The sequence below is a fragment of the Coenobita brevimanus genome, chromosome 54, assembly GCF_032717465.1.
Source record: "Coenobita brevimanus isolate Jiangsu-jjx chromosome 54, ASM3271746v2, whole genome shotgun sequence".
Taxonomy (NCBI): domain Eukaryota; kingdom Metazoa; phylum Arthropoda; class Malacostraca; order Decapoda; family Coenobitidae; genus Coenobita; species Coenobita brevimanus.
In genome coordinates, this window is record NC_137007.1 from 1,560,210 (window position 1) to 1,572,079 (window position 11,870).

The following is an 11,870-nucleotide window of genomic DNA, read 5'->3' on the forward strand; positions in this document are numbered from 1 at the left end:
CGCTTAAGACAGTAACTGAATAAACATCGGCTTCAGCTTAATTTTTTTCATACCTTCACCTGACCATTTATAACGGGGGTTATTTTACTTCATTAGCCTCTCACATCAAGCACGTTGTCTCAGTCAGTGCTAATAATGTCAACCTTATGTACTTACGAAGTTTGTATTTCCATTTCTACTTGTATGTGTTGAGAATACAACTTAAACAGTGGACAGTTTTCTCGATAGTTGGTTATGCTTTTCCGTAATTTAAAAGAATATTTCCATACTGTTTTATACATTTATAATGTAATTATATTAAATATAACTAAAAATCATGCTATTTAAATCCATATGAGTTTTGAGGACTAGCTTTGGTAGTTACTTATACATAATGTAGTATGAAAAGAAAATGAGCACAATTGGTGCAAGCAGTTACAAACCTGCCAAAATAAAAGAAACATGAAAACAGCAAATGGTTATTTCTCGAGTCAGATGAGATTGGATTCCTGGTAGCGAAGACTTGCTGTGTCAGTGAGAAATGAAAATATTTATTGAGGGAAAAATGCCATCATACATCACCATCCTGTCCCTTCATCCCGCCAGAAGAGGGAAGCGAGGGTAAGATCAAGACACTAGGCAAGAGAAAGGAGTAGAACCATGAACATCATCCCAGTGATAGACCACACAGTTATTCATTTGTTATTCAACCTTCGGCACACTGAGTAGAAGAGAAAAAGGATGAATGGATAGCACTAGTTTAAGAGGACATTTTTAACACTCATGCTCCCGAGACTTACTCCAAGTACGGTTCAGGCAGCCAGCAGCTGTTTTTAAAGGTGAGTATTCCCAAATATAACTAACAAGGAAAGTACCAAAAATGTTAACCAGGCCGGAAGGAAGGAGGAGAGCAGAGGAAGGGTTAGATGATGAGGAAGTGAATTTCAAGTACAGGAATACAGTATGTGTGGGGACTTAACATGCTGGGGCTGGATTTTGTAGGTACAGACAATCGCAAAAATATATGAACATGGTAAACGAGGAAATCACCTAACAAACATTCCCAGCAACGACACACAACCGTCACGTTAAAAATCCAGGTTCCTATTTCAGGCCTAAATATCCCCAAGGCAACGGCATCACAATTTATGAACAGCCAAACGACGTCTTTTTCCGTTTTGTTTCATTTTTCTTGTAGCTCAGGAGACCCACCCTCGTAGTGATGAGGTTAGTGAAGGCTGTTTGTTAACCTTCCATTTCGAAAGCCCTCTTCAAGGCTACACAAAATTTTAAGTTTCAAGTGCGAATTTAATGTATTATGTGCATGAAAGTTTATAGTAGGTGGGGTTGATCACCATCCACTCACTCGATGTAGTGCAACCTGAAGGTGGCACTACATTGAGTGACAACCTAAATGGCATCTTAAAATACAGAATACCACATACCACGTTGGGTTGTAACCGTAACTATAAATGCCGCCACGTGGTCTAGTGGGTTAGGGTGCTCCAGCCGGATGGTGTCTTTAAAGAATCCAAGGGATGGTTGGGGTTTGTTGCACACATAAGGCCACTCAAGGCAGATTGAGGCTGGTCACCCTCGCCTTAAATGTCGGGAACAGTAGCTTAGCCCCGAGCCTTTATGCTCCTGATGGGGTAAAAGTGACCGAATGATGGATGGATGTGCATGATAGCGTAACTCGTGCATGGTGTACGGATGCTCTGTGATGTTATTGTTGTTCTCATTGTACCGGTACCTGTAACTACATACATAAAATGCATATGACGTGTATTTTAATCATGAAATGTTATCTGAATAATTCAGTATATATATATATATATATATATATATATATATATATATATATATATATATATATATATATATATATATATATATATATATACACACACACACACACACACACACACACACACACACACACACACACAGAGGCAAGGGGTAAGGTTACGCTCTCCATCTCGTCCTGCAAAATTCCACGTAGATGACTTCATTTTGCATTCAAATTACTGGGAATATATCAGGGCGGGAGAGAGAGGCGAGAGGCCCCGTCCACACCACCAGTACACAGGGCATGTACACCACCTCTAGGCCAGCACAATACACCGGCATCACAGGCACCTACACACGTACCATTCAACCAGTATTGCAACTTGGATTTTGATCTGCAGGACGAACAAGAAACAAGGAAAGTTATTATCTCTATGCTTTGTCCTTATATATATAATTATATAATTTTCCTCTATCAAAAAAGATGTTTTTGAAAGAGAGAGAGAGAGAGAGACAGGGGGGAGGGGAGCCGCGGCAAAATCCAGCACTCCTCTTGCCCTTCCTGGAAAAAAATAAGAAATAAAAAACAAATCCCGGGATGGAAATGTTCGAAGGTGTGTGGCCGAATCCCTTCCATGGTCAGTAAGTGGGATTAATTCAAGATGGAGTCGTCGTGGGAAGGGATTTATTTTTTCTGAATAATTTTGGTAAGATCCTAATCAAAGAGCCAGTATTATATTCTTCGTTGGACTGCATATAAACACTATCACACCTTTTGAATTTTGAACTCACGAAACGAAACTTCAGCTGTCTTGTTTATTGTTTAGTTTCGCAAGTTTCTTTAGGGTTTGGTAGTTTCAGCAAAGTGTAAAGGAACTATTGACCGTAGTAACATTGTGGGGTTTGAACGGTAATAAAGCAGTAAAGCGTAACACTGATGTAATACGAAGCTTTATTACTGTCAGACTCCCTTACTCCTCAGTGCAGATCAACACCATCTTACTTGCAACACCAGTAATTGTGTGTGTGTGTGTGTGTGTGTGTGTGTGTGTGTGTGTTCGTAGTTTCCTTGCCCTTCTAATGTTCTTGTGAGTATAGTGTTCTTGTGTGCACTGTTCTTGGGTACAGTGCTTTTGAGTGTGAAGTGTTTTTGCGTGTGCAGTTTGTCTTGAGTGCGGTGTTCTTGAGTGCAGTGTTCTTGAGCGCAGTGTTCTTGTGTGCAGTGTTCTTGAGTTCAGTGTTCTTGTGTGCAGTGTTCATAAGTACAGTGTTCTCGTGTTCAGTGTTCTTGAGTGCAGTGTTCTTGAGTGCAGTGTTCTTGGGTGCAGTGTTCTCGTGTTCAGTGTCGTGTTCTTGTAAGGAGGGCAGGTTTCCACTTAACCGCCACTTCACTGCTTGATCCCAGCAGACTCCATGTCATGTTACAGAATCCACTTAAATTAGACTGTCACACGCCCTCCCCGCCACACCGTCCCCGATCGTGTCAGGGCAGGAGAGACGAGGCTAAAAGGGTAAAGTGGCTGTAAGTGGCAATAAAGTGACTGTAAGTGGCTCTAAGTGGCGATAAAGTGGATGTAAGTGGGATAAAGTGGATATAAGTGGGGGTAAAGTGCCTCTAAGTGGCTGTAAGTGGGAATAAAGTGGTGGTAAGTCAGCAGTGATGTAGTAAGAGGGAAGAGGGAGGGTGAAGACGGAAGGAGAGTTAATTTAGTCTTAAAGAAGAAGGAGGAAGAGAAGAAATGAAGAAGACAAGATAAAGAAAAAGAGGGAAGGAGAAAGAAAGAATAACAAGAAAACGAGAAAGAAGAAGCTAGGATTACTGCCGATGAACTGCACTTGCGTCATTAAGCCAGACAGTTTCTACCAAGCCATAATCTTCCCCTAGAACACACACACACACACACACACACACACACCTTTCAGACGCACTGCATTTGCCATCCACATCTAAAATTATATGAAAACACCGTCATACACAGGAGCTTTATTTCCAAACACACGTATGAAAAAAATATAAAACTCTGACTTGAAACGAGAAACGGCAATCGCGGAAAAACAAGAGTACTTTACAAAACAGTTCTGGGTTTAGCGGCAGTGGCACAATTCAACCCGGATTTACAGCATTGGTACATAAACACTCGCTTATTTTTTTTGGTTAGGTCGATTTATGCCGTACTGCTGTTGTATATTCAGTACTTTTCCTGCCTGAGCATGGATGGGGAATGGGAAAAACAGGTTGGCATTTATAGAGAGTGGCCAGGGACTTGAGGCACTGACTTTTGAGGGTGACTGTAGGCTTAATTTTGAGTTACATAAAAAAAAGAAAATACTATAATATCATGGGTTCAATTCTTAACCATTACAAAATAAAAAATACTGATGACTTTATGAGTAGCTAGATAGATGATAGATAGATAGATAGATAAAACTGCTATCGTATAGAGAGGGAACCTGGAAAATCAGCGTCTTAGGTACCGATGGAATTTTAGCTTTTTTCTATAATAATATTTGGACTGAAAAAAGGGCGACTTATAATGATTTTATTGACTATGCATGTACGTTTATGTCCACGATTATACACACGATTGTACACACACACACACACACACACACACACGGGGCTACCATCACTTTCATTCAGCACATTATTTGCATACAAGATTAAAACTAGTCTGCACTCTCTCTCTCTCTCTCTCTCTCTCTCTTTGTCTAACTTTTTCTATCATCTTTCATCATCCATCTCCATCCTTCCCTATCGTTTCATTCCCTATGTCTTCGTTCATCCTGTTTCTTTATGTTTCGCTTTTGTATTTTATCCCGTGCTTTAATTCAGATAATGTCAGTCATTTTCGTTACATTCTCATATTTCCTTCATAATTATCAGTAAGGTTTGTTCTGTTACTTTTTTTCATCTTTATTTGTCAGTGTATCGCTACTACTACTACTACTATTGTTATCATTATTATTATTATTATTATTATTATTATTATTACTACTACTACTCGCTTAAAGGCCTTCTTCGTCGGCCTCCGCTTCATGCCAAGTCAGTTCCTATTTCCAGTCGAAAGCTAATGCCGTGACCGAGGCGGAGCGGGGATTTTTCCTTTATATTTATCCTGCTGGGACACCCGTTGAGAAGAGAGAGAAAGAGAGAGGCAGGATAGTAGTGTTTTCTGTTATACTAAATTATATTATAGCTTTATAGTATACAGTTTTAGGAGTGTAAGGAGGGAGGAAGGAGAGGTGAGAGAGTGATAATACAACACGTTACTCTTCTCTCTTCTGTCATGCGGTAATTTCAGTGCTGGAGCAAGGACGAATTCATCCCTTCCACTAAAATTAAATGCTAATTTTGAAGTGGAAGGCCAGTTATAGGTCATAACTCGGGAACCGGTGGTCCGGTTGGATTGGATATTGTTTTATTCTTAAAGTTCGAGCATTTTAATGGTACCTTCTCAAACAAAAATTGCGCTACGTTGCACCGTTTTTGTTGTTACGGTAACAAACATACAGAAATCGGATCATTATGATATAGATTATTATTATGCCTGGAGAAACTTTCTAAATAAACCATAACTACCCCAAACTTACAAAACCTAATTTCGCAAGGTATACTATATCTGTCTTGCCCCACTATCCACCATCAACCCCGCCCCTCACATCCATCCTTCTCCACCCCCTCCCGAGTTTTTCTACCCTTCCCCCACATCGAACTTAAAAGAAGTCTATTCCAATACGTTTAAATATTGGCTTACTTCTAAATCGATAGCATACCAGAAAATACTGAGATGCAACATAATAAATCGCACAGGGGAACATGTTACGAAGCCCCATAATACGTTTCCCATGCTTTGTAAATTTATGCACAAAGCTTTGAAAAAATTAAAAAATGTGTTAAGCGTCCCTCTCTTCATAGCAGGAACACAGCTCTGGGAGTGCTGCAACACAATGACGTAAAACAGTTTCTTTGTGCAGCACGGACATAACCGTTTGTGATAGGTATGACAGCTCACAAACACGCCAGCATTTTTGGAAAGTGATCTCCTTGTGCATTTCATTGCGCCTTTATAATTAAAATACATAAGCCACGTAATATTCACTTCTGCCTTACAACTGCCTTTAATTTTGTGATTCTCCAAATACTACGAGATTATTATCATTTGAATGAAGTATATATGAACAGCAAACACCTTGTAATTACAAAGTAATCCCTCATGAACTGAGCTGTGAAAAAATTTGTACATTCCTGATTATATATATATATATATATATATATATATATATATATATATATATATATATATATATATATATATATACAGGAAAAGCAATACCAGTGTTGCAACGAACAGCATATTGCAACACTGGTATTGCTTTTCCTGTATAAGTTGCGGTTCCCTCAGAACAAGCCAGTCTCAATATATATATATATATATATATATATATATATATATATATATATATATATATATATATATATATATATATATATATATATGTAGATATGATGTATGATATGAGAAGCTCTTTATGTAAAAACGGAATCTTCACGAAAAGTTCGAAAACTGAGTTTTTCAGTGAAACCTAGTAATAATGACGGTGTGATGGGCCGTGTGGCACTGTATCTCCTTTGGTAGTGGCCAGGGTGTGGTGTGTGGGCAGTTCACTGTGTTTTGACCTCTTCAATAAAGTTGCGCCGCGTCACCCTCACCAACTCAGGACAGCTAGGTGGCCGACTGTCATTTTTTGTCTGATAGTGCAGGAGAATGATCAGAGGACAGTTCAACCCAATCCATGTGATGACACACCAGGTGGACGCTTCAAGGGTTCTCCACTGGTGCCTCTAGCACCTCCTGTGGTGTGGTGTGTCACTCTGGAGCCTCTCATACACACGATTAACTACCGTGTGTCTTCAGCTCAGCGTATAAAGTGTGACAGTGATGGTGGAGGCGGTCACCTCCATCTACTAACATGGAGGGTTGTCTGTTGGTGCCTCCAGTTCGTGTAGGTAAAGTGCGCCATTCTACATTTCTTAACGCATGAGGGTGGCTGAAGGGCGTCTCATTGTGTCGTGCAGTGATGATGGATGAAGTCGACTCACTGTCTCCATGGCTGGTGCCTCTGGTTCTTCTTGCTGGAGAGATTATGTCAGTCCGCTTCAGCAGACACATGAGAGGAGCTGTAGGGCCTCTCTAACCCAGCCCTTATCACGATGATGGTCGCGGTGAAGGCTGTGCATCTCCTGACGCAGCCAAGCTCTTTTCCGCAGCTACCACACACTCTACACACAGTTCTTTAGTTCCTTCATTATCTATTAGTTTCGTTTATTCTTGCTAGCCTTTTGGTAGATTTTTAAAAACTTGATGTCTTACAGTGAAAGAGTTAACTGAAGATGTATCCATTCTCTCTAGCTCGAAAAATCACTCATAACAAAAATACATTCGTCTGAAGATAGCAAGTGTAAAATAAGTACATCATTGGACTGAGGTGATTCCTGATATATAACAGTTAACTGACATGGAGACTTGTTTATCGTAAAATCTTGCTAAAATCCATCATGAATACTTCCTGCTGGGGCTGGGATTCACATAGTCACAGTCAGCATTCCTGTCGTAAGGTAGGTGTGGTACTAGAGAGGGACGATTCCAGTTGGTGACAGCGATAAGAAACGCACTTCACCTCTCCCCCTCCCCCAAAGGATGATAATAAATAACACGAAACTAAATATATATATATATATATATATATATATATATATATATATATATATATATATATATATATAAAATGTGTGTGTATATAATTTATCTGAATACAGTAAGCACGACGGTTACTTGGATGGTTGGAAGCGTTGAATATTTGAAAAGTAAATTTACAGACTCACACACTGCTGTTTTTTCCCTCCATCACTCACATTCACAGAAACCCAATTACTTTTTACTCCACAGTTCTGACGGACGGCCCGAAGTCAGACATGAGATAAGGAGAAAGAGAGAGAGAGAGAGAGAGAGGGGGGGGGAGAGAGAGTGAAGGTATATGTACGTGGGAGGGTGGATAAGTCGGTAATTAGGTAAGCACAATAGATGGGTAGATGCATATAGGTAGGTTGGTTAGGATTTGGGTTCAGCGCATTCATACTAAATGCCCCCCCCCCCCACACACACACGTTACATTAGAATTCGTGCATGTATGTTAGGGCTTCTGAAGAACTAACGGGAAATCAATACTTATCACGAAAGAGTGTCATTACGTAAACTTTTCTTACATTATGGGATGCAGCCAATAGCATATCGATGTTGACAGGAAGAGGAGTGGCTGACGTTTCCGATCTTGCTATTGGCTGTCGTGATATGATAGGGTTGTCTTGCCTAATCATCCTCGAGCTGCAGTGCATGGAGGGTAGTTTTTTGTTGTTCAACCGAGGGAAACGAACAGATATTTGGTGTGTAAAATTCTTGCCCCATATGGCTTATAAAATTTCCCTAGGTGAGGAACACCATAACTTTTTCTTACCAGCTGTTGAACCAATCGTGGCATGTCACACCATTTTGAAATCATGAAAACTGCAAGGCCAGACTTTTTCCCAAAACGAGCCAAATAGAGCCGATAAATGCCAAAACATTTGTGCTGAACAAAAACAACACCAAAGCTTTTTTCCTCGTCTATCAGGCCAATCGTGTCATGCTGCATCTCCCTTAAACTGCGCTGAAAACTGCTTTCTGGTAGTACCAATCATTTTCTAAAAAAAAAAAGCCAAATGTACCCTAATAAAGGCCAAAAATATAACTTTGGATACGCTCAAAACCTGTCCTGTGGACTCCGGTTTCTTGATAGTTTTTGGAATGAACAACAGGTATCCGTGAACAGCAGGTGCAGGTGTAGGAACTGTCTGTCATTTTATAGTCAACAAAAATATATATATATATATATATATATATATATATATATATATATATATATATATATATATATATATATATATATATATATATAAAATACCAAAACAAGTTAACACTCAGGCTCCCATGACTCACACTCAGCTGAATAATATCCTGTGGCGTCAGATGGCATTGTATACTAGATTTGTTCCAACCATGAGAGGGTTATCGGTGAGATGCAGTAAGATACGGTGCACAGCGTCACGTTATGTTTTTACTCAAGCTTGTTGAAATAGCTTTTCACAGTGTAAACACACGTAAATTAATCATGAGTAGTGTTTTCCACGAATCCTTTGTTTACTGTTTTTTTTTCTCTCAGACATTCTATACCTCAGACACTAGGACACTGGATGTAAAAAAACACGAGACAAAAACAACACTTTACTTCTGACGGAATAAGGGAATTATATCCATATTCAGCAATGTACAGTATCTTCCCAGTCAAGGACAATTCCGATTCTGAATAATTTTTCCAGTTAGATAATTCGCAGTGTTAAATCAAGACGCTATATTCCACACCAATTTCCTTACTTTAATAAAAATTTTGTCCCTAGCTTGTGTTTCTCTACATCGTCCTCTGCCTGTTTAAAAATTGGTCTCTAACTCGTTTTTTTTTTTTTTTTTTTTTTTTTTTTACCGCACCCTCCATTCTCTCTCTGTTTAATTTGGTTACCCGCCCTACCAGGAAGTGTGTGTGTGTGTGTGTGTGTGTGTGTGTGTGTGTGTGTGTGTGTGTGTGAAACAGTGACCTCGGGTGGGGTTAATGGCATCAGCTCGACACACTAAATGGTTTCTTGCACACCACTCCTGCCCCCTGCTTTGCTCACTCCCCTGCTCTGCTCACTCCTCTGCTCTACTTATTCTTCTACTCTGCTCACTTCTCTGCTCTACTCCATTCCTCTTCTCTGCTCTGCTCACTTCTTCACTCTGCTCACCCCTCTGCTCTGCTTATTACTCTGTTCAAGCCAGACTGGGGGAGGGGGGGCGTCTTTCCCACATCACGGAAGAGGGTGCGGGCGAGGAGAGGGGAGGGGGACACGGGTAGAGACGTGCGCACAGTTGGCAACGAAATTCGATTCTAGGTGACACTGTTGGTTTCTTAACACTTTTTTGTTAATGATTTATTATGCTCATTATACCTTGATATTATCTTTTCTATTATTTTCATATTTTCCTTTCCTAAACAAGATACTGCAGTAATGTACTGTATTGTACAAGAGGATAAAAAGGATGAAGACGTAAAATAAATGGCATAAAAATAAGCAACTAAACAAATAGTAGTAGTAGTAGTAATAATAATAATAATAATAACAATAATAATGATGATGATGACGAAGACGACGACGACGATAATAATAATAATAATAATAATAATAATAATAATAAGAGGGGCTACGAAGTCTTCAAAAACAACGGGAATAGGACTGAATGTTGTTAAGAGAGTTGTAAATTTTACGAGGGGCAATAAACTCCAGTGCACCATGAAAGCTCCTCATAGCCAATACCTCATCACTTTTAAGTGCAAATCAGTCCAGAGTTTTATTACTTAAATGTGATCACTTGTGCCTGAACCCTCTCTTGGTCCAAACAGCTATGGTATTCTTTTCCTGCCAGCGTTAGATGAATGTAATCAGTTGAGAGTGGGTACAGGAGCTAGTGTTAGTATTATCGTCATTAAACCCCTCATGGTCAAAACTCTAGCATTCTATTCCATGCTAACGCCAGACGATGTTGTTCAGGTGAGAGCAGGTACGGATTTGGGGGGGGGGGAGTGTACGCCCCCCTATTTTAGGCAAACCAATGATAACTTATAATTGAAGCATTTCTGTTTTGTGGGTTTCCCTTGCTTGTGACCGGTAGCGTTGCCACAGTGTGACCAGTGTGACTCCTGAAATAATGCCTGACAACCACAATGATCACCTCAAATTTCTCGGTGCATACCACCCTTACACCCCCTAAAAAGATCTTTGGTCATCCCATACGTAGGCTTGACTACCCTTCGGGCACCCCATCTCTAAAATTCTAGTTACTCCCTGGCTGTCACTGCTGCAGCAGGAGCCATGCTTGGCCTGGCATACCTTATTTACTGTACGGATGAACTGTGTGTAAACTGTATATTTCTGTTATCCCAAAATTGTGGTAGTCTACTGTAATTAATATGTGCAGGGAGATTCACCTTTATCAGGAGTGATGGATGTTAGCCAAGTTTAGGCCATGTTCATCCATCCATTCATTATCCATTCCTTTAATGCTCTGTCAGAAGCGTAGGTAGCCGGGGATAGGTTAATGAGTCCAGACAGTAGCAAGTGATCAGCTGCTCTTCTGTGAGCTGCATTATGTGAAAAATAAATCTGAACCGCCCCGCTAAATTGAGCTCAGAGGGGCCACATCAGGCTGGCTGGAGCACTTCAGTTCACTAGGCCACCAGGCGACTTTGTAAAAAAAAAAAAAAAAAAAAAAAAAAGTTATGAACTGTATTGTGGACTAGAAGACTGATACCATATATAATCGTTTGTTAAAGTGATGAAATGAATCCCTGTTCTTCAATGTTACCGGTACTCTGCCCACCCTAACAAAGACACACACACACACACACACACATAGTGGACATAGACGAGGACGAGAACAAGGATGAGCTCCCAGTACATCTCTGACATACCTTAAGACACAACCGCAGCACGCTCCTTGACACATCCCAACACAGACACCCCAGTACACACTTTGTCCCAGCCCCTCACTCAGCTCTCGACAACGCCTCCCCCGATATACACCCCTAGTCTCTCTTCTACACCCCTAACACACCCCCTGACATCCTTCTCGACATACCCCAACCACAACCCTGACACACCCACAGCACATTCCAGAAAATGTAATTTGTCTTTGGACGCACCTCAGACACCCCGGATACACACCACACGCATCTCAGACACACCTCAAACGCATACCTTTTCACCCCAGTAGGGAATGCAACAAAAATCGATGAAAGTGACGTTCATAAAACTCAGCGGACGTAACTTATCTGGATGTTACTGTGTGTGTGTGTGTGTGTAACAGGGAGTACTGGATCTGGCTGCCTCTGTGGGTACGGCTAAAAAAGGAAAATAAAATTAGTTCATTCGTGAGAGAAAAATATATATCGATGCAAGCTCTCATGTCGACGTATGA